Raw genomic sequence first — 22926 nt, forward strand, 5'->3', positions numbered from 1 at the left:
GCACAAATTTCGTGCACTGTGCCTCTAATGTGTATATATATATATATATATATATATATATATATATATATATATGCCTAAGCAAACCATTACAACCAAATAGCCAGAATGACTGATCGCTATGATGCACACTGACCACCAGGGGGCAGGTGCTCAAAGCAGGACCTGCTCCCTGGTGGTCAGTGAGCTCCCACAGCCAACCTCCCCCAGCCAGCCAACCTCCCGGAGTCCCTCCCTGCAGCCAGCAGGCCTTGATCAGGTGATTGGGATGGGGCCCTGGGCTGGGATGGGGAAATGAGGGTGGGTGGGGGCAGACAAGGCTCCTTTCCCAGGGGGTCCAAGGGCTGGCTCCCTCCTCAGGGCTGGCTGCCAACCTCCCATGGTCCCTCCCCTGGTGGCAGCATGGAAGCGAGGGAAGGAGGAGGGGGGGAGGCAGGGAACCATGCGGTGGAAGGGCTCTGGTGTCAGCAGCCAGCGTCTGTTCCTTCTGCAGCGTCTGTTTCAACCCAGCAACCATCACCTCCTCTCCTGACCCTGCCAGGGCCTTTGCGTCCCGGGCTGGGACAGGGAACCTGGGGTGGGTGGCAGTGGACACAGCCCCTTTCCAAGGGGGTCTGAGGGCCAGCTCACTCCTTGGGGCCGGCGGCCAACCTCCCGTGCTCCGTCCCTCCCCCCAGCTTGCAGGGCCCAATTAGCCCATCTCTGATTGGCTTCTGATCACCAGCCAGGCCTAGGGACCCTATCCATGCATGAATTTCATGCACCAGGCCTCTAGTAAGAAATAAATGAGATGCCTCTGTAAGTTTTCAACAGAGAAACTAACACTTGGTTGGTCTTCATTAAACATCAGCCATCTTCCCTTTTGCATTTCTACATTGAGCACAGGCCTGGCTCGCAGGCAGGGGTTACTAGTACAGATTTCAGAACACTTAGGGTTTAGCAAAGGGCCCCTCTTTATTTTGGTACCACTGGCTGTTCCTGCTCTATCAATCAATGACAATGAAAGCATCGCCAAAATGGACACTCAGAGTTTTGTGTTCTTCAAGTGTGAATACAGAATTCACCAATTCTCTCTTACTTGTTTATATTTTCTTTTCTTAACATTTTTATTGATTTCAGAGAGGAAGGGAGAGGAGAGAGAGAGAGAGAAACATCAGTGGTGAGAGCGAATCATTGGTTGGCTGACTCCTGCACCCCCCACACTGGGGATTGAGCCCACAACCTGGCTATGTGCCCTTGATCAGATCGAGCCAGGGACCTTTCAGCCAGCAGACTGATGCCCAATCCACTGAGCCAAACTGCCTAGAGAATTTTATATTTTCAATACTTCTGATACACTCTAAACCATCCATTCATTGACTAATTAAATATTAAGTTCCCTGATCAGCTCAGGCATGTGGAAAACTTCAGTATTGATTGGCTTTATTGCATCTTTGGCATTATGAAAGGTATATTATGAAAAAATAAGGATTACCTTCTATCTATCTATCTACCTACCTACCTACCTACCTATTTGGAAGAACCCAAGAATGTTTTATGACTTGAAATATTTATATTTTTGGAATCTAATAGAATGGTAGTTTCAGATTAGGATTTCATAATGGCAGATCTCACTGTTTGTGCCCATGAAAGTGTGCATGTGTGTGTCATGTGTCATTTAGCACATGAATGATAGACATTTGAAACAGGAACCGTAGCCTGGAGGATAGTACATCTTTCTTAGTACATATTTTTTTGCTTGTTAGTAAGGCTTATTTATTATGACTACTTTACTTATCCAAATATGAGGAATGTGTGTATCATTGATGTCATGGCTGTCTTTTGTTTTATACACTGTCCTGTTTTCTTTTATGAAAACATCTTTCTAAACATTACGTTTGGGAAAGCTGCCATATTGGCATTTATCTTGGCCCTATGTCAAAATTGATTAATCAAGGAAATAGATAGGTCACCAGAGGCCATTCCGTGTTTTCCAAAACGGAGCCAAGAAACAGAGCCACTCTCCTTCGTAAAGGAAGGGGTGGGCAGTGACACTTGAGGGTTAACATGGGTGTTTCTTCTCACCTTCTGGAGGAAGTTAGTCTAAATTATTTTCAATGAGAAGAATTAAGCCTGCACGACAAAGACAAAGGCACAAAACTCAAGAAAATAATCTATGAAATTTTTGGTCTCTGGTTCTAGTTATTCCAAAACACAACCATATTCGTGACCTTCCATAGTTTAGGTTCTTCAGTTCTTTTGTTGTTGTTGTTAATTCTCACTCGAGGATATTTTTCCATTGATTTTTAGAGAGAGTGGAAGGGAGGGGGACAGAGAGAGAGAGGGAGAGAGAGAGATCGATGTGAGAGATACATTGATTGGTTGCCTCCCACACATGTTCCGACCGAGCCTGCAACCCAGGTACACGCCCCTGACCAGAATCTATGCTCTACCCACTGTGCAAACTGGCTAGGGATAGATTGTTCAGTTCTTACTTGAAGAAAGTAGACAAGATCCAAATAGGTAAGACATGCTTTCTTCAAGCTGAGTAATTGAGGGAATTTTAATCAAGAGATTGTTTACAAAGACAAGAGCCAAGAAAGCACCAGGTGTGGACAGGAAGAATGGAGGGCCATTGCATGTCCTAAGCCTGAAGGAGCAAGGGGAGGGAAGATGACCAGAACGCAGAGAGAAAACGCTATAAAGAAAGCTTTATGATGGTAACTGTAACCTTTGACAGAGGAATGTAGCCAAAACCAGGTGATGCAAGAAGGAGTATCTGGACCTCAAGGTCCTCATCTTTGTAAGTTGTCTCTGCCGGTGCCAAAGCAGAGCCAAAGAGCTCAGGGGCCTACTGGTAGAATCACGTGGGCCAGCCTCTGAGCACAGCGTAGGAGGGCAGGATGGGTGGAGGGGAAGTGCGACGTCCAGCACAGAGTTGATGAGCAGGTCACGCGCCTTTGCCTACTCCAGTCAAAACTGGGTTTCTATCATTTGCAAAGGAGAATGGTCTTGATGAATGCACTGGCAATTCTTTCCAGTTTTCAAGTGCCCCCTTAGTCCCTTCAGGTGTCTATAATGGAGGACTTAGGCAGCAAGAGCGATGACAAAAACAGTGGATTAGCGGCTGCTTTTCCCAGAAAACAGGCAGTGGAGATACTCAAATACTCCAAGCCAGTGAGGCACCTGCTCATTACTGTTCTCTCACTCAGTCCTGACAGCAATTAAATCTCTCCACGCTAGTTTTCTCCCTTGACAGCTGTGCCTACCTAAACCACAAGCATTTTATTTTACTCCATCACGCAAATCAAACCGCTGCTGTACCGTATCAGTTCCCAGTGGCGTCAATCACACAGCGTCTTTGCTCGGAGCCTGAATGTGCACTTGCATACGTTCGTCTGGGAGTTTACACTCAGCCAATCTACTTCTCATCAGCCTGTAGCAGGCATAGTGTGAAGGGGAAGTTTTCCAATATAACTTTTTAAATGAGCTAAGTGAACAATTTGGCCCCAGAACTTTGAACTCTAAAATTAAACCGACACAAAACAGTGAAAACAGGATCTGCTGCCAGAGAAGCCCTGCCCGTCTGCACTGTTTTCCCCAAAGCCCCCGCCCCTTCCACTTTGCTGCTGTGGTTGAGGAAGACGAAGGTGAGTAGGTAGGTGGAGGTTAACTATATCTCCTGAGAACACCTGGGTGCTGGGGGGCGTCAGAACAATCCAGCCATGGTATCGAGCATAGCCGTTTCCTGAGCTCTGCCTCATTTCTTTAAAAAAATGGGTAGGTATCAATGTCTGCTATTGGATATGGTCAAAAATAAGTAATAGAAAAACTGACCGACATTCAGTAATGAGACACTGGAAAAAAAGACAAAATTGGTGGAATTGGTTTTCTATGCTTTCTTTAATGTGTACCCCTAACACTGTGCTGTGTGCTTCTAAAAACATGCTTTTATTATATCTTGGGGATATACAAATAAAGCATATGTTCTTTATGTTTGGCGAAGGTTACTTGCAACTGGCCAAACCAGTTTGGAACAGGACAAAGCTCAGGCTGTGAGGATTGTGTATCTGTGTGTCGTTCTGGAACATGTGAAGAAAGACCACAAAATGCGGTGTCCTACAGTGGTTCTCAACCTTGGCTGCACATTAGAATCACCTGGGAATCTTTTTAAAATCCTGATTTCTGGGCCTCATCCTCCGGAAATTCTGTTTCTTTGTTATGGGGTGGCTCCACATTAGTAACAAAGAAACAGAATTTCCGGAGGATGCGGCCCAGAAATTAGGATTTAGAAGTATTATTGTGCCTTAGAAAGTGACACACATTCACTCTGTCAGATGCTTTTCTCAGCACCTTTACAGGAGCAGGCAAAAGTAGGCTTACAGTTGTAAGTACAAGACACAGAGTTTATTCTTGCAATTATTATTAAAGCATTCATTATTGCATCATTTTTTTTAGCCTACTGTTGCCGACCACTGTATTTAAGCCATACAACTCACGGTCATTTAGCTGCTCCTGCTGTCAGTGCCTGAGGTCACAGAGAAGGAAACTGAGGCACAGAGACTGAACAGCCAGCTCAGCATCACACATGAGCAGTAAGCAGCCATGATTCAAATGCAGCCAGAACCAGTCCAAAGCCAATACCAATTTTTAAAAAGAAATTTCAGCCACGGCCATTTTTCATAAAGTGGACGTTAACTCGGCTACTGTGATATATTTTACTAGTCGTGCTTTATCACATGTGTGTTCTAATGGTCAGGGGAGTCAGCAGTTATAACCATTGTGTATTTCAAAGTCTGTCATACATTGTAGTATTTCATTAAGGCGATGTTATAAGATTTGGTGCCTTGGCCGGGTGATTTAGTTTGTTGGAGTGTCATCCTTACACCAAAAGGGAGAGGGTTGGAGTCCCAGACAAGGCACATACCTAGGTTGCAGGTTTGAGCCCTGGTCAGGGCTCTTACAGGAAGCAAGTGATTGATGTTTCTCTCACTTCTCTCTCTCCCCCCCCCTAAAATAAATAAAAAACAAACAAACAAAAACATATCCTCTGGTGCAGATTTAAAAAAATATAGATTTGGTTCCTAGTTATTCCATCACTTATTCCACAGAATGACTTAGTAAAATACTAATGTAGTTTTCTAATTACATGAATCTTAGCATTTCCAAGGATCTCCCAGTTACTTCCCTGACCCGATCATAGTCTGAGGAATGGAGTGTCGTGTCAGAGACAAACACACAAGCTCCCATGTGTTTGAAGTGGCAGCCTGGCTGCGCCTGAGCTGGGAGCGCCCTGCAGCCTGCTTCCCTGGCCAGGCGTTACTTTCACGTTTATCCATAAAGAACAGACTCATTGTTTCAATTATGTGTCCAAGGTCACAAAGCCAAGGTCAGAATCATCACTTACACCCAAATCTGCCTGACGTTAAAATGATATCTTCTTAGCACTACATTAGAAAACATGAAAGTCTACTAACCCAGAAATCCCTTGAATTCACAATAAAAGCTAATTATCCCTTGCAAAAATAGGGAAGGTTTGAAAAGCCAACTGAGCCCAATCCAGTTTGTGTGGGTCACTGATGGGACAGCCGGCAACTGCTGCTCTCAGGAGTGAGGTGACTTTGGCAGCAGCAGCCGGTCAGACCAGCAGCCCAACCGTCTCTCCCCTGTGCCTGGCAGATGTGGAAATATCATGATTCCCCTCCCCCCTACACCCCCCCCCCCCATGCTGCTGAAATGTCTGAGGGTTGCTTTAACACCGCAAGATGCAAAGATAGATTTTAGCAAACACACACCTAGTGAGGCAGTTTTGCTAAACTATTCAATATGAAGTTCCGTGACATAAAATCCACTAGGTGCTGAGCACACGGAGGGGAGAGGCACCAGGCTCACGCGGGAGGTTTCACTGAGCAGAGGGCTCGGGCAGAATTTAGGAGTATTGTTTGGCTCCTCACGGTGACCACCATCAAACAACATGCACAAAAACAACTTCGAACGGTGTCTCCTTTCTCACTGAGTCTCCGGCACGTAGGAAAAGTGCCTGTGTCGCGATTAGTAGTGCTGAATAAATATTTTTGAATTTAGCGTACAAAGTCTATACATCCCTAAATAGATCTTTTTATCCAGAGGCACGATATGTATCTATTGTTGGTACTTCTGCCATGCCCCTTTGTACCACTTAAAAAAAAGAAAAGAACTTTTTTAGATACTTGGATGTTCTTAGTTTAAAAAGTGTTTAAATTTAAGTGGAGCCGCTGGTGGCTGTACAGTGAAGGGACACTTAACACACTCTGCAGGGGTTGGGGGAATAACCAGGAGTCCCCTTTTCCCACTTGGCCATTCTACAAGCATTTAGTGAACGTCTCTGTACGCACGGAATTAAAGCTTGTCGGGAGGCTTTAGCCCAGAGAGGACTGACTGGCGCCGGGCCTGCTGTGGCTCGGCCTCCCACCCCGTGGGGTTGCAGGCATGGCATCAGCACTCTGGATCAGACAGCTTTGTTGTACAGGTTAGTCCAATGCATTTAGCCGTCCTGCCGGATGCTTACTGAACGGCAGCAGCACTGCTCACTCATTGAGCCAACCACCAATGCACCTTTGAATTTTCAGATGTTCCGTTAAGGACATTGAACTCCTTTTGATGAGAATTAATTTGACAAAAATAAAACCTATGCCTTAGCTTCCAGGGGTGAGGAACCTTTTCCTGCCAGGGCCATTTGGATATGTATGACATCATTCTCAGGCCATGCAACATTGTCAACTTAAAAATTAGCCTGCTGTATTTGGTCAAACATTTCATTCACTCACTTCTAATGTCTTTGCAGGGCCAGGCCAAATGATTTCGAGGGCTGGGTGTTCCCACCCCCGGGAGCAACTGTTACGGAAGAGAAAGAGAATGGAGAAGTGTATCTGAACCACTACTGCTTCTGCTGCCAGAGCTGCTCCCACTCAAAGCCACTCATGCCCAAACCAGAACACATCAGCACTGTGCTATGGGATAAAACGGCGTGTTATCCCATTTATCTGAAACCTACATACGGAGGCCCCTAGCCACCAGGGAATGATAGCAGGCGCGGAGGGGGACGGGCAGTCAGAATCTGACAGTGGCAGCTGTGCTACTCAGGACTGGTGCTCCCATCTCTTCTCTCTCCCCCCACTCCCCGCTCCCCCTCCCCTCTCTCTCCCTCCCTTTCACTATATATACCATTTATACTGAACATAAGGTGGTGAGTGTGGTGAAGGACAGAGTGTTGGAAGGCACCCATTTCCCCTAAAGTTTAGAATGTCTCTATAAGTGTAAGGTTCATAGGGCCCAAGATGTAACCTCTCCTTGTCCCAGAGCTTACGTGGTCCATGAACACAGTGGGTACTAATAACAATGCAATGACTCGGATTAATTGTGCTTCATTAGGGTAGTCAGGCTCCTCTACATCAGAAGGCTTTGTTTGCGACCCAGCAGCGCTGCAACTGAGCTTTATCAGTGGTGGCATCTGCACATGTTATATCCACTTCATCTGTGATTCAGGGGCCATCAGTTCGTTTATAAATAAATACTTTTTATTTATTAAGTAAATAGAGGGTAGGCATCAAACTTAAGGGAAGTTGAAAAGAGAGTATCCATACACCTTATGTTGTAAAAAAAAAAATTTAGCTTTTGAAATAGAGAAATACAATTTTCTGTGTTCAGTAATAATAAGTTTCAAAATTAGATCTGCCAGTTGCCTTAAGTGTGAAAAATGCAGGTGCTTAGAAGATTGTATGTGGCGCATGGAGAAGCCAGAAAAGACGCTTGTCAGCCATCCACTGAAATAGAAAATGAGCAGAAATTTAGTGGCACTGGTTCTACAATATTTAATTTTATTGTATTTGTTTGTGATGCTCAGATTAACAGATGGAGAAATGTGGCACTTATTTACATTCATTCAGGGTATTTTTATTTATGGGAAAGTAAATGTGTATGCAGAGCAAAGCTATAGAACAATGTTACTCTTTCATTTCACAGATGTAATTTCGTGTGTTTGTATGTATTATATACAGCAGTCTGGATTTCTAATAAGCATTTTAATTGAAAAATTATTTCTAAGCATTCATATTTACAAATGAATAAATTTTAAATATATTTGTACCTTAATTTATGGAATATTCTCTGGTCTCCCTTCATTTTTTAATAGCTGTTTCTATTGTAATCCTAGGGTTCTAGCCTAACTCACATGTTATCTCACCCTTGGGGTCTATATTATATCCTCTGGCGAGGAATTCATGCTCATTACTGCTTTTCCAACTCGATTGTTTTTCCTCGTTTAACTATATTAAGTTTGTCACCCATTAATAATGTATCTCATGTAGAGAAGAATCTGTGAGGCCTCAGCAATGTCAAAGTCACTGAAAAATTGTTTTATATGCCCTGCATTAAACAGGGTCCTTTAGAATAACAAAAATCCCAAGCCTAGAGTGGGCAGCAGGTTGTAAAACCCAAGGATGAACCAATGTTGTAGGTCAAGTCTGAAGGCCATCTGCTGGCAGGATGCCTTCTTGTTCTAGGAGGTCAGGCTGCATTCCATGAGGTCCACCCGCATTATAGAGGTCAATCTGCTTTACCCAAAGTCCTCCAATTTAAATCTTAATCTTACACTAAAACATTCTCATAGAAGCATCCAGAATAATGTTTGATCGCATATCTGGATCTGTGGCCCAGCCAAGTGGATACAAAAATGTGCCATCACTTCCCTGATGTGCCAATTCCACAGAGGACATTAGTGTTTCTACCGCAGAGTCCCAGACCTTGGAGGCGGCTAGCAAATTCCCGGTCTGAAACTCGATTGGGTCCAGGGAGAGACTGAGCCCCCTTACCCTCTGTCTTAGGTAGAGCTATTCAGAAACAGACCCTGAGAAGAGGATCCTCCTGCAGGTGATTTATTGAGGAAGTTTTTGGGGGAAGAAACCCTTAAGGGAGTGGGAAAACAGGACGGGGAAGGGAGCAAAGTGAAGCCACTGTGGAAGTCGGTCGATGCACCTTAGAAGTAGTGTCAGCCATGTCATGTTGCTAGTGGAGAAGGTTAGACCTTGGCAATTGAATTACACTTCAAGGAGAATTCAGAAGCTTTCTATTTTGATGGTCCCATTTGTTTGTTTTCTCTTTAGTTTCCATTGCCGTAGGAGCTGTATCAGTAAAGATACTGCTTAGGCATATATCTGAGATTTTGCTGCCTGTGGATTTCTCTAATAGTTTTATGGTTTCCCATCTTATGTCTAAGCCCTTTATCCATTTTGAGAATGGCCATCATCAACAAATCAACAAACAACAAGTGCTGGCCAGGATGCGGAGAAAAAGGAAGCCTCATGCACTGCTGGTGGGAATGCAGACTGGAGCAGCCACTGTGGAGAACAGTATGGAGTTTCCTCAAAAAACTAAAAATGGAACTCCCATTTGACCCAGTGATCCCACTTCTAGGAATATATCCCAAGAAACTAGAAACACCAATCAGAAAGTATATATGCACCCCTATGTCCATAGCAGCACAATTCACCATAGCGAAGATCTGGAAACAGCCTAAGTGTCCATCTGCAGATGAGTGGATTAGAAAACTGTGGTACATCTACACAATGGATTACTATGCTGCTGTAAAAAAGAATGAATTCTTACCATTTGCAACAGCATGGATGGAACTGGAGAACATTATGCTAAGCGAAATAAACCAGTCAGAGAAAGATAAATATCACATGATCTCACTCATTGTGGAATATAATGAACAACATAAATTGATGAACAAAAACAGATCCAGAGACAGAGAAGCATCAGTCAGACCATCACACCTCAGACAGAAGGTAGGGGAGGGTGGGGGTAAAGGGGAGAGATCAACCAAAAGACTTGTATGCATGCATATAGGCCTAACCAATAGACACAGACACCAGGGGGGTAAGGGCAGGAGTGGGGGCGGGGGGCAATGGGGGGATAAAGACACATATGTAATACCTTAATCAATAAAGAAAAAAAAGAAGGATTCAGAGCCAAAGAATTCAAATCAAAAGAGCAAGTTTATTCAGTGAGCAAGGAGAAAGTACACACAAAGAATCGAGCAGGCAGCTGGGAGAGCTGCCCCAGGATGTGAGCAAGAACTCCTTTCCTAGTGGTGGGGCTAGCTGGGTGGGAGTAACTACTTCTTCTTTAGGTTGACTCATCAGGGCATGTCTGGTTATCTTTGTCCTTGTATGAGTCATCTAAGGCTTGTCCCTGGCCCCTGTTCCTCCACTAAGGGGGTCTAAACTGCATAAGATATGAAAGGTCTGGGGGGTCCAAACCGCATGATCAACAATCTACTAGAGGAGGAAGGTCCTATCCCTGTTTTGCCCGTTTGCCCAGGGTTTTCTAACCTGGTGACCTTCAACACCTGGCCTATTGCTCCTACTCTGCTCATGCCTGTCTAACTGCCCACGACAATGTGTGACCTGACATGAGGCATGGCTGCGGGGCTTTATTTCTTGCTGCTGAGTGTCAGTCATGGCCAAGGGCTCTCTGCACACATTGGCTAAGAGGCTTCCTGAGCCCGAAGGCTTCCTCTGAAGGTCAGTTGCAGGTGTGGGCCTTTCCAAGTGTGGAAATACATTTCTAGGCCCAAGATGGACCCACTCCTGCCCAGGATGCCCCATCAGCAAACTGAAACTTAGGCAATTTTCATGTCCCTGTAAATGCACCTATTTTTTTAAAAAAATAATTTTTATTGGTTTCAGAGAGGAAAGGTGAGGGAGGGAAAGAGAGAAACATGAGAGAGAATCATGGAAAAGCTGCCTTCTACACACCCCCTACAGGGGACCAGCCCTAAACCTGGGCATGTGCCCTGACCTGGAATTGAACTGTGACCTCCTGGTTCATAGGTTGATGCTCATCAGTGAACCACATGAGCTGGGCGTAAATGCACCTCTTGATCAGAAATGCAGCATATGTATCAGTCAGCCAATATCCAAATGCCAAGCATCCCTGGGCTCTGTACTCATTTTTTTGTTTTTATTCATTTTCTATTTTTCTCTTCCTTCTTTCTTATTTATTTTCTACTAGAGGCCTGGTGCACGACATTTGTGCACTGGGAGTTGGGAGGTGGTGGTCCCTCAGCCTGGCCTGCACCCTCTTGCAGTCTGGGGCCCCTTGGGGGATGTCCGCCTTCCGGACATCCCCAGAGGAGTCCTTAGTGCTGGAGTCCTTAGTGCTGCCTTAGAGGTGGGAGAGGCTCCAGCCACCACTGCTGTGCTTGCCAGCTTTGAGCCCGGCTTCTGGCTGAGCGGTGCTCCCCTGTGGGAGCACACTGACCACCAGGGAGCAGTTCCTGTGTTGAGCATCTGCCCCCCGGTGCTCAGTGCACATCATAGTGACTGGTTGTTCTGCCATTTGGTCGATTTGCATATTAGGGTGTTTTTTTTATATAGGATAAGTTGCCTTCTCCAAACCTACACCCACACAGAAATTCTGCACCCATCACTGCCCACTGCCACAGTCAGCTTCGAAAGTGCTTTGCTAAAAGCTGCTATAGTTCAATTTTCCTAAACTTTTTAAGGCCAAGAGTAATTCAGCATAGGGGGACTTTCCTGGCTTTGGCACATAACTTCTGATACATACTTTGGCTAATTGGAGTGAGAGAAACACAGTTCTTTCCTGTGTACCATTAATTTTTATGTTTGCCTTTGACTTTTTTTTTTTTTTTTTTTTGCTTTCTATTCAGTTATTTTTCAAGTAGAGGCCTGGTGCACAAACTTGTGCACCAATGGGGTCCCTCAGCCTGGCCTGTGGGATCGGACTGAAACTGGCTCTCTGACATCCCCTGAGGAGTTCTGGATTGCAAGAGGAAGCAGGCCAGGCCAAGGGACCCCACCAGTGCACAATCAAGGTCAGGGAGGGACACAGGAGGTTGGCCAGGTGGGGAGGGACCACAGGAGGGCTCCAGGGTATGTCCGGCCCATCTCAGTCAGTCCCAATCGGCTGGACCCCAGCAGCAAGCTGACCTACCAGTCAGAGCATTTCCCCCTGGTGGTCAGTGCACATCATAGCAAGCGGTTGAGCAGCCTTTGCATATCATTAGTATATTACTCTTTGGTTGGTTGAATGGAGGACTGGACGACTGGGCACTTAATATATTAGGCTTTTATTATATAGGATTATGCCTTTTCCCATTTAATTTCTTAAACAAATTTTTGCCTTTTTAGGCTCTGAAATACCAGCTATCTCTACAGAGCAAACCAGGAGGAGAATTAAGCAGAAAGGTAAGAGTGTGAAGCTAGTGTGTTCATTCCTGTGCTTGCATGGTTGTATTTGTGTGTGAGTCCTTGTGCAAAAGATTGGAAACATTCATTAAAATCAGGTAATGAAAACTGATGGGTGTCACTGCTACTGAGCCACTGGAAAACTTGAACACTTCCAAGATGCATCAATTAGCAAAATAATTATGATGATGGGATTCACATGATACTTTGTAATTTCAAAGTGCTGTGTGTTGTTTTTTTTTTATTTTATTACTAATTGACCTCTCAACCCATGCTTTGGAATAGCTAAAGAAGTGGTTATTAGTCATTAATAGCATGCAAGAAGACTGCTATAAATACATTTAAATGAATTGCCATGAAACCCTTACAGAGTTAATAGTAGAGCCAGAACTAACCTTGCCCCAAACAGCTACCTTCCTAAAATCCCTCAACTGTTTTTTTCTTCTTACTTTTCCCACATTTTTTGTTTTAATTTTTTTTCTTTTCAGATTTTTAAAAGACAATATATAGTGACTTATTCAGAGTTTAAAGATGAATCTTGCTAATCTGTGCTTACAGTGGCCAAATAAATGAAAATAAGAACAAATCTCTGGTGTATGAGCATATGATAATTTTCCTACCAGAGCTGATTTTGAAGTAATCCCTAAATAGTGGATGTTTATAAGGGCACCTGTGACAGTATCTTCACTGGGAAGTGCTGGAGGGAATGGCAAACTACTTTACAGCCTTCCATGCATTTTCTGCCTCTAAGTGTCCTCATGGCTGCGAAGCGATTAACTTGCTGGGCTATATAATAATTAAAGCATTTTAAATGTGTGCTGTTGAACCCATATATGAGCACACCTGTGAAGAAGCCTTTTTCTGGTTGCCTTCTGTTCTTTCAAGTCTTTTGTTGATCCAAAGAATGTGAGCCATCACCCTGCCGGTGTGACCAGCGGAGCACCTTGTGTGTATTATCAGTATGCCCAGACTATCCCCATCCCTTACTAGTCCATCACATTAATCCCGGGTGGAAATTGCAGGCATCATATGACACTATCCACAAAAGAACACACATATTTAAGTGGTCTTTCCCCTGCAATGCATCTGCCTGTTCAACCTGTGGGTCGCGACCCCTTTGAGGTTGAATGATCCTTTCACAGGGGTCACCTAAGACCATCGGAAAACACATATATAATTACATATTGTTTTTGTGATTAATCACTATGCTTTAATTATGTTCAATTTGTAACAATGAAAATACATCCTGCATATCAGATATTTATATGAAGATTCATAACAGTAGCAAAATTACAGTTATGAAGTAGCAACGAAAATAATTTTATGGTTGGGGGTCACCACAACATGAGGAACTGTATGAAAGGGTCGCGGCATTAGGAAGGTGGAGAACCACTGCTTTGGTAGTTCTTTCACACAGGGTGTACCTGTGGTAAACCTGCAGTCTTTTTCATAACAAATTCTTATTTAGACTTGCTTTTGAGTGGAACCAAGATTTGCCACTCCAAAACCCACCTTGGGGTATTCATTTTAAGCTGGTTATTCTTAAGGAAAAAAGACACAGGGATAACCTTGACCCTCCGCCTAACTGGCTAAAGGATTGGGACAGACGGCCGCTCAGCGTGGGGGCCAGCATCACAGACTGTGCTTGTGTAAGAGCTGGTGGTGACAGGAGGAGCCCCGAGAGGCCCTTTGACCCAGGTCCTCTCCGCGACCTCGTTGTTAAGATGGCCCCGCAAAATGTATTCACCAAACATTTGCTCTTCCATCTCAATGTGAATTTCCTTCCTGCCCTTTGGGAACCCAAACCATAGCCCCACCACCCCTTCCCCTGAATTCCAAAGGGCATATGAAAGTCAACCGCCAAATAGCCCTGCGCTATTCCCCTTTGCCTCCGGACAGAGCATGAGAACAGACAAGCTGGGCAGACCCCACGTTTAACAGGTGGGGGCAACATTAATGCTCTTTCCCAGCCCCGCAGCCCAGTCTCCGCCCGGCTTTCTGCCCGGAGTCCTTCAAGAGAATAGAGGCCCCAAAGCCTCTGCTGGTGTAGGGACAGACCCGCCGCTGGCCGGGAGAACTGCCCGCGGCCCCTGCAGCAGCCCCAGCCCGGAGCCAACTTCCCGGGCTGGTGGGTATCGTACCAAAGAAATGCTCTTGGCCTGGGGTGGTGCGGTCTGAGTCTCCCAGGGGGACCGAGTCCCCTCTGATTCCCACCCCTGATGCTACCAGAGCTCCCCTTCCCTTCTCTATTGCTCTGGATTGGGGGTGAGACCCCATGCTCCCAGGGGGAAGGGCTCCGCTGCCTCAATATCCCTCCAGCCTCCCAGACACAGGCCTATGGGTGGGCTCACCCTCTCCGTTTCTCCTCTTGCCTTTCCTTCATGTTCCCTGTTCAGTATTTCAGATCATCTACACTTCAACTGGTTTTCCAGGTAATTGCTCTGCAGTTCAGCTGGGAGTCTGGTTCAGGGTTGGGAACAAGTGGACAGATGCCAGCTGCTCTGCGGCCACCTTGGAACACACCTTTATTTAAATCACCTTAAATACTCTTAATCACCTTTAACTTCTGTTTTTTTATGAATGAGTTATTTAATCCTATATAATAAAAGCCTAATATGCTAAGTTCGACCATTCAACTAATATGCTAATGACATGCTAAGGCTGCTCAACTGCTCACTATGACATGCACTGACCAGTAGGTTAGCTTGCTGCTGGGGTCCAACCGATTGGCACTGAGCAAGATGGTCCAGACATGCCCTGGAGCCCTCCCATAGTCCCTTCCCAGCTGGCCAACTTCCCACATCCCTCCCTAGCCTCAATCGTGCACCAGTGGGGTTCCTCGGCCTGGCCTGTGCCCTCTCGCATTCTGGGACCCCTCGAGGGATGTTGGGGAGCCAGTTTCGGCCACTGACCGGCCTCTAGCCTATATAATAAAAGCCTAAAGGACCATTATGACAGAATGCCCGGAACGACTGGTTGCTATGATATGCACTGACCACCAGGGGGCAGACAGTCAATGCAGGAGCTGCCCCCGGTGGTCAGTGCACTACCACAGGGGGACCGCCACTCAGTTAGAAGCCAGGCTCACAGCTGGCAAGAACAGCTGCCACGGTGGGAGCCTCTCCCGACTTCACAGCAGCAAGCACAACAGGCCAGGGTGAGCTCCAGCGGCGCCCGGCCCTGATTCGGGCTCCTCCCTGGCCGCCTGCCACTCGGCACACTGCTACATCCCCTGAGGGGTCCCTGACTGTGAGAGGACGCAGGCCGGCTGAGGGACCCCTTAACCTCGAGTGCATGAATTTCATGCACCAGGCCTCTAGTGTCTAAATATTTTAGGGTTTTTCAGTTATCTTCCTGTTATTGATAGCTACTTTAATTTCATTCTGGGTAACAGCATACTTGTTATTATTTTGTTCTTTACTGATCTAAAGATAAAGTTTGTTCAACTAATATCAACAATGTATTTGGTGATTTTATAAATAGTGGGAGTAATTGGCAGAAATGTGATAAAGGATTAGAGGAAGGATGCATGCCTGTCTGAGAATTTACCCTTTTACTTGTAGTTAGTAATGACCATCTTTCATCGTGACCACTTTCCTTGCTCAGAAGTCTGCTTTGTCTGAAATTAATATAGCAATTTCAACTCTCTTTTAATTAGTGTTAGAATGGTATCACTTTCTCCATTCTTTTATTTTTATGGTTTCTGTGTCTTTATCTTTAAATGTGTTTTCTTATAAGGACATATTCTTGTTTCTTTTTTTGTATCCACTTTGTTTCTTTTACTTTGTGTATTTAGACTAGGATATTAAAATGGTGATTCACACAGGAGAATTTTTAATGTCTGTCATGTTTGTAACTATTTCTAGTTTGTTGTCCTTTTATTTATTTATTTATTTTATGTTTTCCATCTTTTTTCTGCCATCTATAGTTTTAATTAATGTGAACTTCATTTCACATTTCCTGTGAGAGGTCTAATAGCAACAAATTCCCTTAATTTTTGTTTGCTTTTAGGATGTATTTATTTTTATTTATGTTTGAGGATAATTTGTTGGATATAAAATTTTTGTTTGTGTTTTGTTTTGTTTTGTTTAAAAATGTTAATTATTTCACTTCGCTCTCTCTTTGTACTTTTTTATTGTGTAAAATTTGTGCAAGTTTAAGGTGTATACTGTGTTACTTTCATACATTTATATATTGTAGTATGCTTGCTGATACAGCAATATTTGTTAAATTACATAATTATAGTACAACTAGAGGCCTGATGCACAAAATTCATGGTTTTGCAGCCACAGTGGCTGCCTCGATCCTGAGGCTGCTACCCTGACTTTGTCCAGAAGGAAGGACATCTAGTCTAATTACCATATTACGCTTCTATTATTATAGATATCATTGTCTACATTCACTATACTGTGTATTTGATATTTACTTGTTACAAGTTTGTGCTTTTATTTTTTTAATATATTTCATTGATCCTCTACAGAGAGGAAGGGAGAGGGATAGAGAGTCAGAAACATCCATGAGAGAGAAACACCGATCAGCTGCCTCCTGCACACCTCCCACTGGGGATGTGCCCACAACCAAGGCACATGCCCTTGACCAGAATTGAACCTGGGACTCTTCAGTCCACAGGCCGACGCTCTAGCCACTGAGCCAAACTGGTCAGGGCAAGTTTGTGCTTTTAAATACTATCAATCTTATCCACCCCCAATAACCCCTGTGAATCATTTCACACTCTGTTTTTTTACATTCATATATTCTATATAGAAATGAGAGTATACAGTGCTTGCCTTCCTCTGTCTGACTATCTCACTTAGCATAATGTGTTCAAGATCCATCCATCCTGTCGTAAGTGGCAGGATATTATCCGTTCTCATGCATGAACATATGCCATTATGTATATGTACCACATTTTTTATCATTTCACCCAGTGTTAGGCATTTGGCTACTTTGAATAACCCTGCCATAAACATGGAAGTGCATATATTTCATCAAAATCTTGTTTTCATGTTCTTTAGATAGATACCCAATGGTGTAATTGCTGGATTACATGGTAGATCTATTTTTTAATTTTTTGAGAAACCTCCATATAGGTTTCCACAGGGGTTTGAACAATTTACACTCCCATTAACTTTTATATAGGGGTTACCTTTTTTTGGCATCCTCACCAGCACCTCTACTCTTATTTTTTAAAAAAATTCTTTATTTTTAAAAGTATTACATGATTCTCCTTTTTCCCCCATTGACCTCTCCCTGGCAGCTCCCACCCGCAGCACATGTCCTCACCCCCCCTACTGTCTATGTCCATTGGTTATGCTCATATGCATGTATACAAGTCATTTGGTTGATCTCTTACCCCCTCATAGGTTGGGAAGTCTGTTCGATGTTTCTATGTCTCTGGCTCTATTTTTGTTCATCACCTTATGTTGTTCTTACAATTATTTTTTTTATGTTTGTGAAGAATGGCCTTGGTATATTGATGGGGATCCCATTGAATCTGTACATGGCTTTGGGTAGTATGGCCACTCTAACTGTATTAATTATTCTGACCCATAAACACGTGATGTCTTTTTATTTATTTGTATCTTTGATTTTTTAGTGAAGTTTTAAAATTTTCATTATACAGATATTTGATTTCCTCAGTTAAATTGATTCCTAAGTATTTTATTATTTTTGATGTTATTGTGAATGTGATAAAGTTTCCTATTTCTTGCTTAGATGTTTCATCATTACTCTAAAACAGCAGTTCTCAACCTGTGGGTCGCTACTCCTTTGGCGGTTGAACGACCCTTTCACAGGGGTCGCCTAAGACCATCCTGCATATCAGATATTTACATTATGATTCACAACAGTAGCAACATTACAGTTATGAAGTAGCAACGAAAATAATTTTATGGTTGGGTCACAACATAAGGAACTATATTTAAAGGGCCAGAAGGTTGAGAACCACTGCAGTCTAAAATAATGTAATTGATTTATGTATTTTGATTTTGCATCTTGGAATTTTACTGAAATCATTGATTAATTTTGACAGTTTTTGACTGACTCTTGGATTTTCTGTATATCATATGATATCATCAGCAAACAGTTACAATTTTACTTTTTCCTTTCAAATCTCGATGTCTTTTATTTCATTGTCTTATCTCATTGCTCTAACTAGGACTTCCAATACAATATTGAACAGAAGCTGTGAGAATGGGCATCTTTGTCTTGTTTCTAACCTTACAATAATCACTTTCAAAATGTTTTAAAATCTTCACCCAAGAATATATTTATTGATGAGAGAGAGAGAGAGAGAGAGAGAGAGAACCACATCTATGTGAAAGAGTGACATTGGTCAGTTGTCTCCAGGGTGTGCCTTGTCCTTGAATTGAACCTGCAAACTTTTTGGTGTATGGGATGACACTCCAACCAGCTGAGCCACCAGGCTGGAGCTGAACACCTTCAATTTTTTTTTCTCATTGAGTGCAATGTAGCTATAAATTTGTCATATATGGCCTTTATTATGTTATGTGCCTTCTGTAGCCAGTCTGTCAGGAAAGAATGTTATATTTCATCAGATGCTGTTCTTGCATCTATTGAGATATTTAGGATTTTACTTTTCATTTTCATTTTATTGATGTGATGTAATCCACCCACTTTCAGGTTGACGATGGCTCTACCAGGTGTCCTGGTGTGCTGTGCAGAGGCACTTCTTTTTGGTTATGAATATTTTATTAGATGTAATTCACAGGGAAGAAGAAAAAGGAATTACTCAGGCCACCATAGTGCTAACATCACTTTGCTTGCATAATTTTTAAGAAGTGTATGCTGTAATGCTTACCTTTGTCCCTAGGTAAGGTGTTCTAAGTAAGGTGTTTTAATGACTCTGGCTTGGTTTTAGGCTTTTTCTGTTGTTGTTGTTATGTTTTTGTATTTGATTTTTTTGAAGTTGGAATATGATATGCCAAGGTATAAATTTGGTGGGGCAGGAGTATCCTGCTTGATACTCTCTGAGCCCCTGGATTAAGTTAGTATCTGTCATTATTTCAGAAAATTCTCAGACATTTTTATTTCAAATATTTCTTCTGCTCATTTCTTCCCTGTTCTTTATTCTCATTACACGCCTGTTACAACTTTTGTAATTGTACCAATACTATTAGATATCCTTTTTTAATTTTTAATTCTTTTTTTACATTTGCTCTTCAGATTTATAAATTTATATTATCAAATCTTCAAGCTCCCTAATTCCTTCCTTGTCCTCATCAAACATACTGGTAAGCCCATCAAAGATGTCTCATATTTCTGGTAAAATGTTTTTATTTCTAGCATTAACTTCTGATTCTTTTGTAGAATCTCCATTATCCATCTGCTTACATTACCCATCTTTTTTGTGCATGTTGTTCACTTTTTTTTCTATCAAAACCCATTAAACATTAATCAGAATTATTTTACATTCTGGGTCTGATAATTCCCAAATACCTGCTATATCGTATTCTGATCCTCATTCCTTCTCTTCATACATTTTGTGTTTGCAAAAGGCAAAGCATATTTTGGCATTTTGTATGCTTATAATTTCCTTGTGAAAGGGTAGAAATGGTATATTAGTAAAACAAACTGAGGTAACCAATCTCTAGCATACTATTTTACATTTATCTGGCTGGAAGCCAGATAGTTTTGTTTGTGACACGTGTTGCGTCAGAGACTAAAGTGTTCTCTAATGTCCCTTTTCTTAATCGCTCCTGTTGTCCTTGGGTATCTATCCCTGGAGACATTGCTCACTGAGGTCTGAGGCCTGCAGTGTTTGAAGCTGTCACTCATCCTTTGTTTTGCAGGAGCCTGCATTGTAGTGGGAAGATGTGGGGAGAACAGAAGCCTTTTCTAATCCTGATTAGATACAGTGTTTGTCAGCCAAGGCCCAAGGACAGTGACTTTCGGATGTACTCCTTCGGGTCCCCTTCTCTCCTCTTTAGATGAGACAGCAGGGCGAGATGGGGCTGGCGCTGGGTGCACCTTCTTTCCCAGGTCATCTAGGCCCTGATGAAACAGTCTCTTCGAAGGCAGGCCTTTGTTAAAAGAACAGTGTCCTGGGTGTATTTAAAATATATTTTCTCTCCTGCTGCTGAGAGCGGGGAGGGCTTTTTCTCTGATTTTCTCCTAGAACTTAGCAGGGCTGCTGGAGGTAAAGCTAATACACATGCTTGTCCTCAGAAGGTGGCCCCCGGGGGATTTATCTCATTCTGACCAGTTCCTCAAGGCCCTTTGCTGTCTGAGCCCTGCTCTGGCGGCATCTCTGTGCCCAGTAAGCTGGGATCTCGGTTTTACAATTTCTCTCTCTAAATTTTGAGGTGGCGGTTTTCCTTGCTAACTCTCTGATGGATCTAAGAGTTGGCCTTAATTTTTTTCATCTTTTGTCTTGTTTTGAGTTGGGAGTGATGCATTCTAAATTATTTGCATGACAGACTAGGAAGCAAAACTGACAGTTTTATTTTAATATTTATCTCTGTCTATGGTTTTCTGCAGTTTCAGTTAGCTGGATTTATTTATTCTGCCTGGTATATGGTATAAGCTCTTCGGGAACTCTGATTGTGTTGGTCCTGTGTTCCCATTCTTCATGTCTCTTAACTCTTTTTCTCATAATTAGAATTTTTAAATATCTGCAACAATTTCTTTGAATCAATTAGTCAGTTATAGAATTATGTCTACAGCTGAGTGTAATGAGCTGTTATCCCATTTAAAGTAAATTTTAAATATCCAATTGTTAAAATTTCATTTTGTAAATGTTCTAGTTGATTCATTGATTCATTTTCAATTGAACTTTTCTTCCTCATATTATTCTATTCCTTCGTTACGGATGCCATTTTTTAATTTTACCTATTTAATTATTTAAGCAATAATTTTGTAGCCTCCTCCAGATGATATTGTTACTTCTCATCCTTGGTACATTAATTTGTTGATTATTGTGCCTAATAACTCTTCCAAATAGAATTTCATTTCTATTTATGATTTTATTTTTATTGTACACTTACTTCACTAGAGTTTGATCATTCTTTGGAGTCTCATAAAGCCTGCAGAATATATAATTTATTATAAAGCAGTTTAAGTATACTCCAACTCAAGCCTACAGCATGTAATGATTGGATTAGTTTTCATTTAATTTTGAGACTTGGGGATTCATATATAATAAAATAATTCAAAATTTGAAGTATAAAACTTAATGAAGAAATGTTTGGGTTTTCAGTTTCCAATTGGCAATATTTTATTTTTCTACACAAAGTTCTTGAAAAGTGCCAAGCTTTCTCACCATTGTCTCTAGCTTTGGGTTGACAGTTCTCCATTGTGTGAGAATTGGAGGCTCCAGATTCTGAGAAGTCACCGGGGTGTCAGCTTCCTCCCATCAGGAATCGCCGGATTCTCCTGCTCCTGCATTTGGACCCCGGTCTCCTTCCCTGGGCTGGATGTGCGGTTTGACAACATCTGGAGTCTGGGCAGCATCTGGCACAGCCGTTAATTCTTTCTTATTCTCCAGTGCAGGAAGATTTCTTCTGCCTATTTTTCAAGCTCAGTCAGGTAATAATTGTTGTCATTTTGATTTATTCAGCATTTCAATATGCTGGATTGGAAGTACTTCTGTGTACACTCAGTCTTCCACACAATCCAAAGTCATGACTCTTTTTATATATAACTAGAGGCCTGGTGCATGAAATTTGTGCACAGAGGGGGGTTCCCACAGCCCAGCCTGAACCCTCTCCAATTGGGGACACCTTGGGGGATGTCTGACTGCCAGTTTAGGCCCTGTCCTGTGGGATTGGGCCTAAACTGGCAGTCGGACATCCCTCTCGCAATCTGGGACTGCTGGCTCCTAACTGCTCACCTGCCTGCCTGCCTGATCACCCCTAACTGCCCTCTCCTGCAGGCCTGATCTCGCCCCCAACTTCCCTCTTCTGCTGGCCAATTTGGTTCTGATTGGTTGGTTTCTATGCCAGTGTCAAAAGCTCTGACTCCTAGGCAGCCATTGGCTCCCCACAGCACCTATATTTGGTTCTGATTAGTCGGTTTCTATGCCAGTCAGCATCAAAAGCTCTGCCTCCTAGGCAGCCATTGGCTCCCCACAGCATCCACATTTGGTTCTGATTGGTCAGTTCCTATGCCAGTCAGCGTCAGAAGCTCCACCTCCTAGGCAGCTATTGGTTCTTCACAGCACCCACATTTGGTTCTGATTGGTCAGTTCCTGTGCCAGTCAACATCTCTGAGCTAATCTCTGGGCCTGATCAGAGAGGCGGGGCTGAATAGCAGCCCCCAAGGAGGCCAGGAGAGAAAGAAAAGCCCAGCTGCTGGTGAAGCTCAGAAAGAAAGAGGGAGAGAAAGAGAGAGGCAAGTACTGATCAACAGCTGCCACTGAGGCTGCGGATCAGACCCTGCCTCTCTCTCTCTGGGTCTCAGCCCCCTGGGCAGTCAGTGCTGGGTCGCCATGGCAACCCAGCACTGACTGAAGGACTTCCAGGTTGATCAGCCTTCTGTCGTGATTGATCGTTACAACCCTGGCCTTTTATATATTAGGATTTTGATTTGGCTATGTTTCCGAAGGTTTATTTTTTTGTTTGTTTGCTTTTGGTGTGGTTTTTTTTTTAATTCTACAAGGTCCTTTTTTTAAAAAAAAATGTATTTTTATTGATTTTAGAGAGGAAGGGAGGGGAGAGAGAGATAGAAACATCAATGATGA

The sequence above is a fragment of the Myotis lucifugus genome, unplaced genomic scaffold (genome assembly GCF_000147115.1).
Source record: "Myotis lucifugus unplaced genomic scaffold, Myoluc2.0 scaffold_461, whole genome shotgun sequence".
In the NCBI taxonomy this organism is placed as follows: domain Eukaryota; kingdom Metazoa; phylum Chordata; class Mammalia; order Chiroptera; family Vespertilionidae; genus Myotis; species Myotis lucifugus.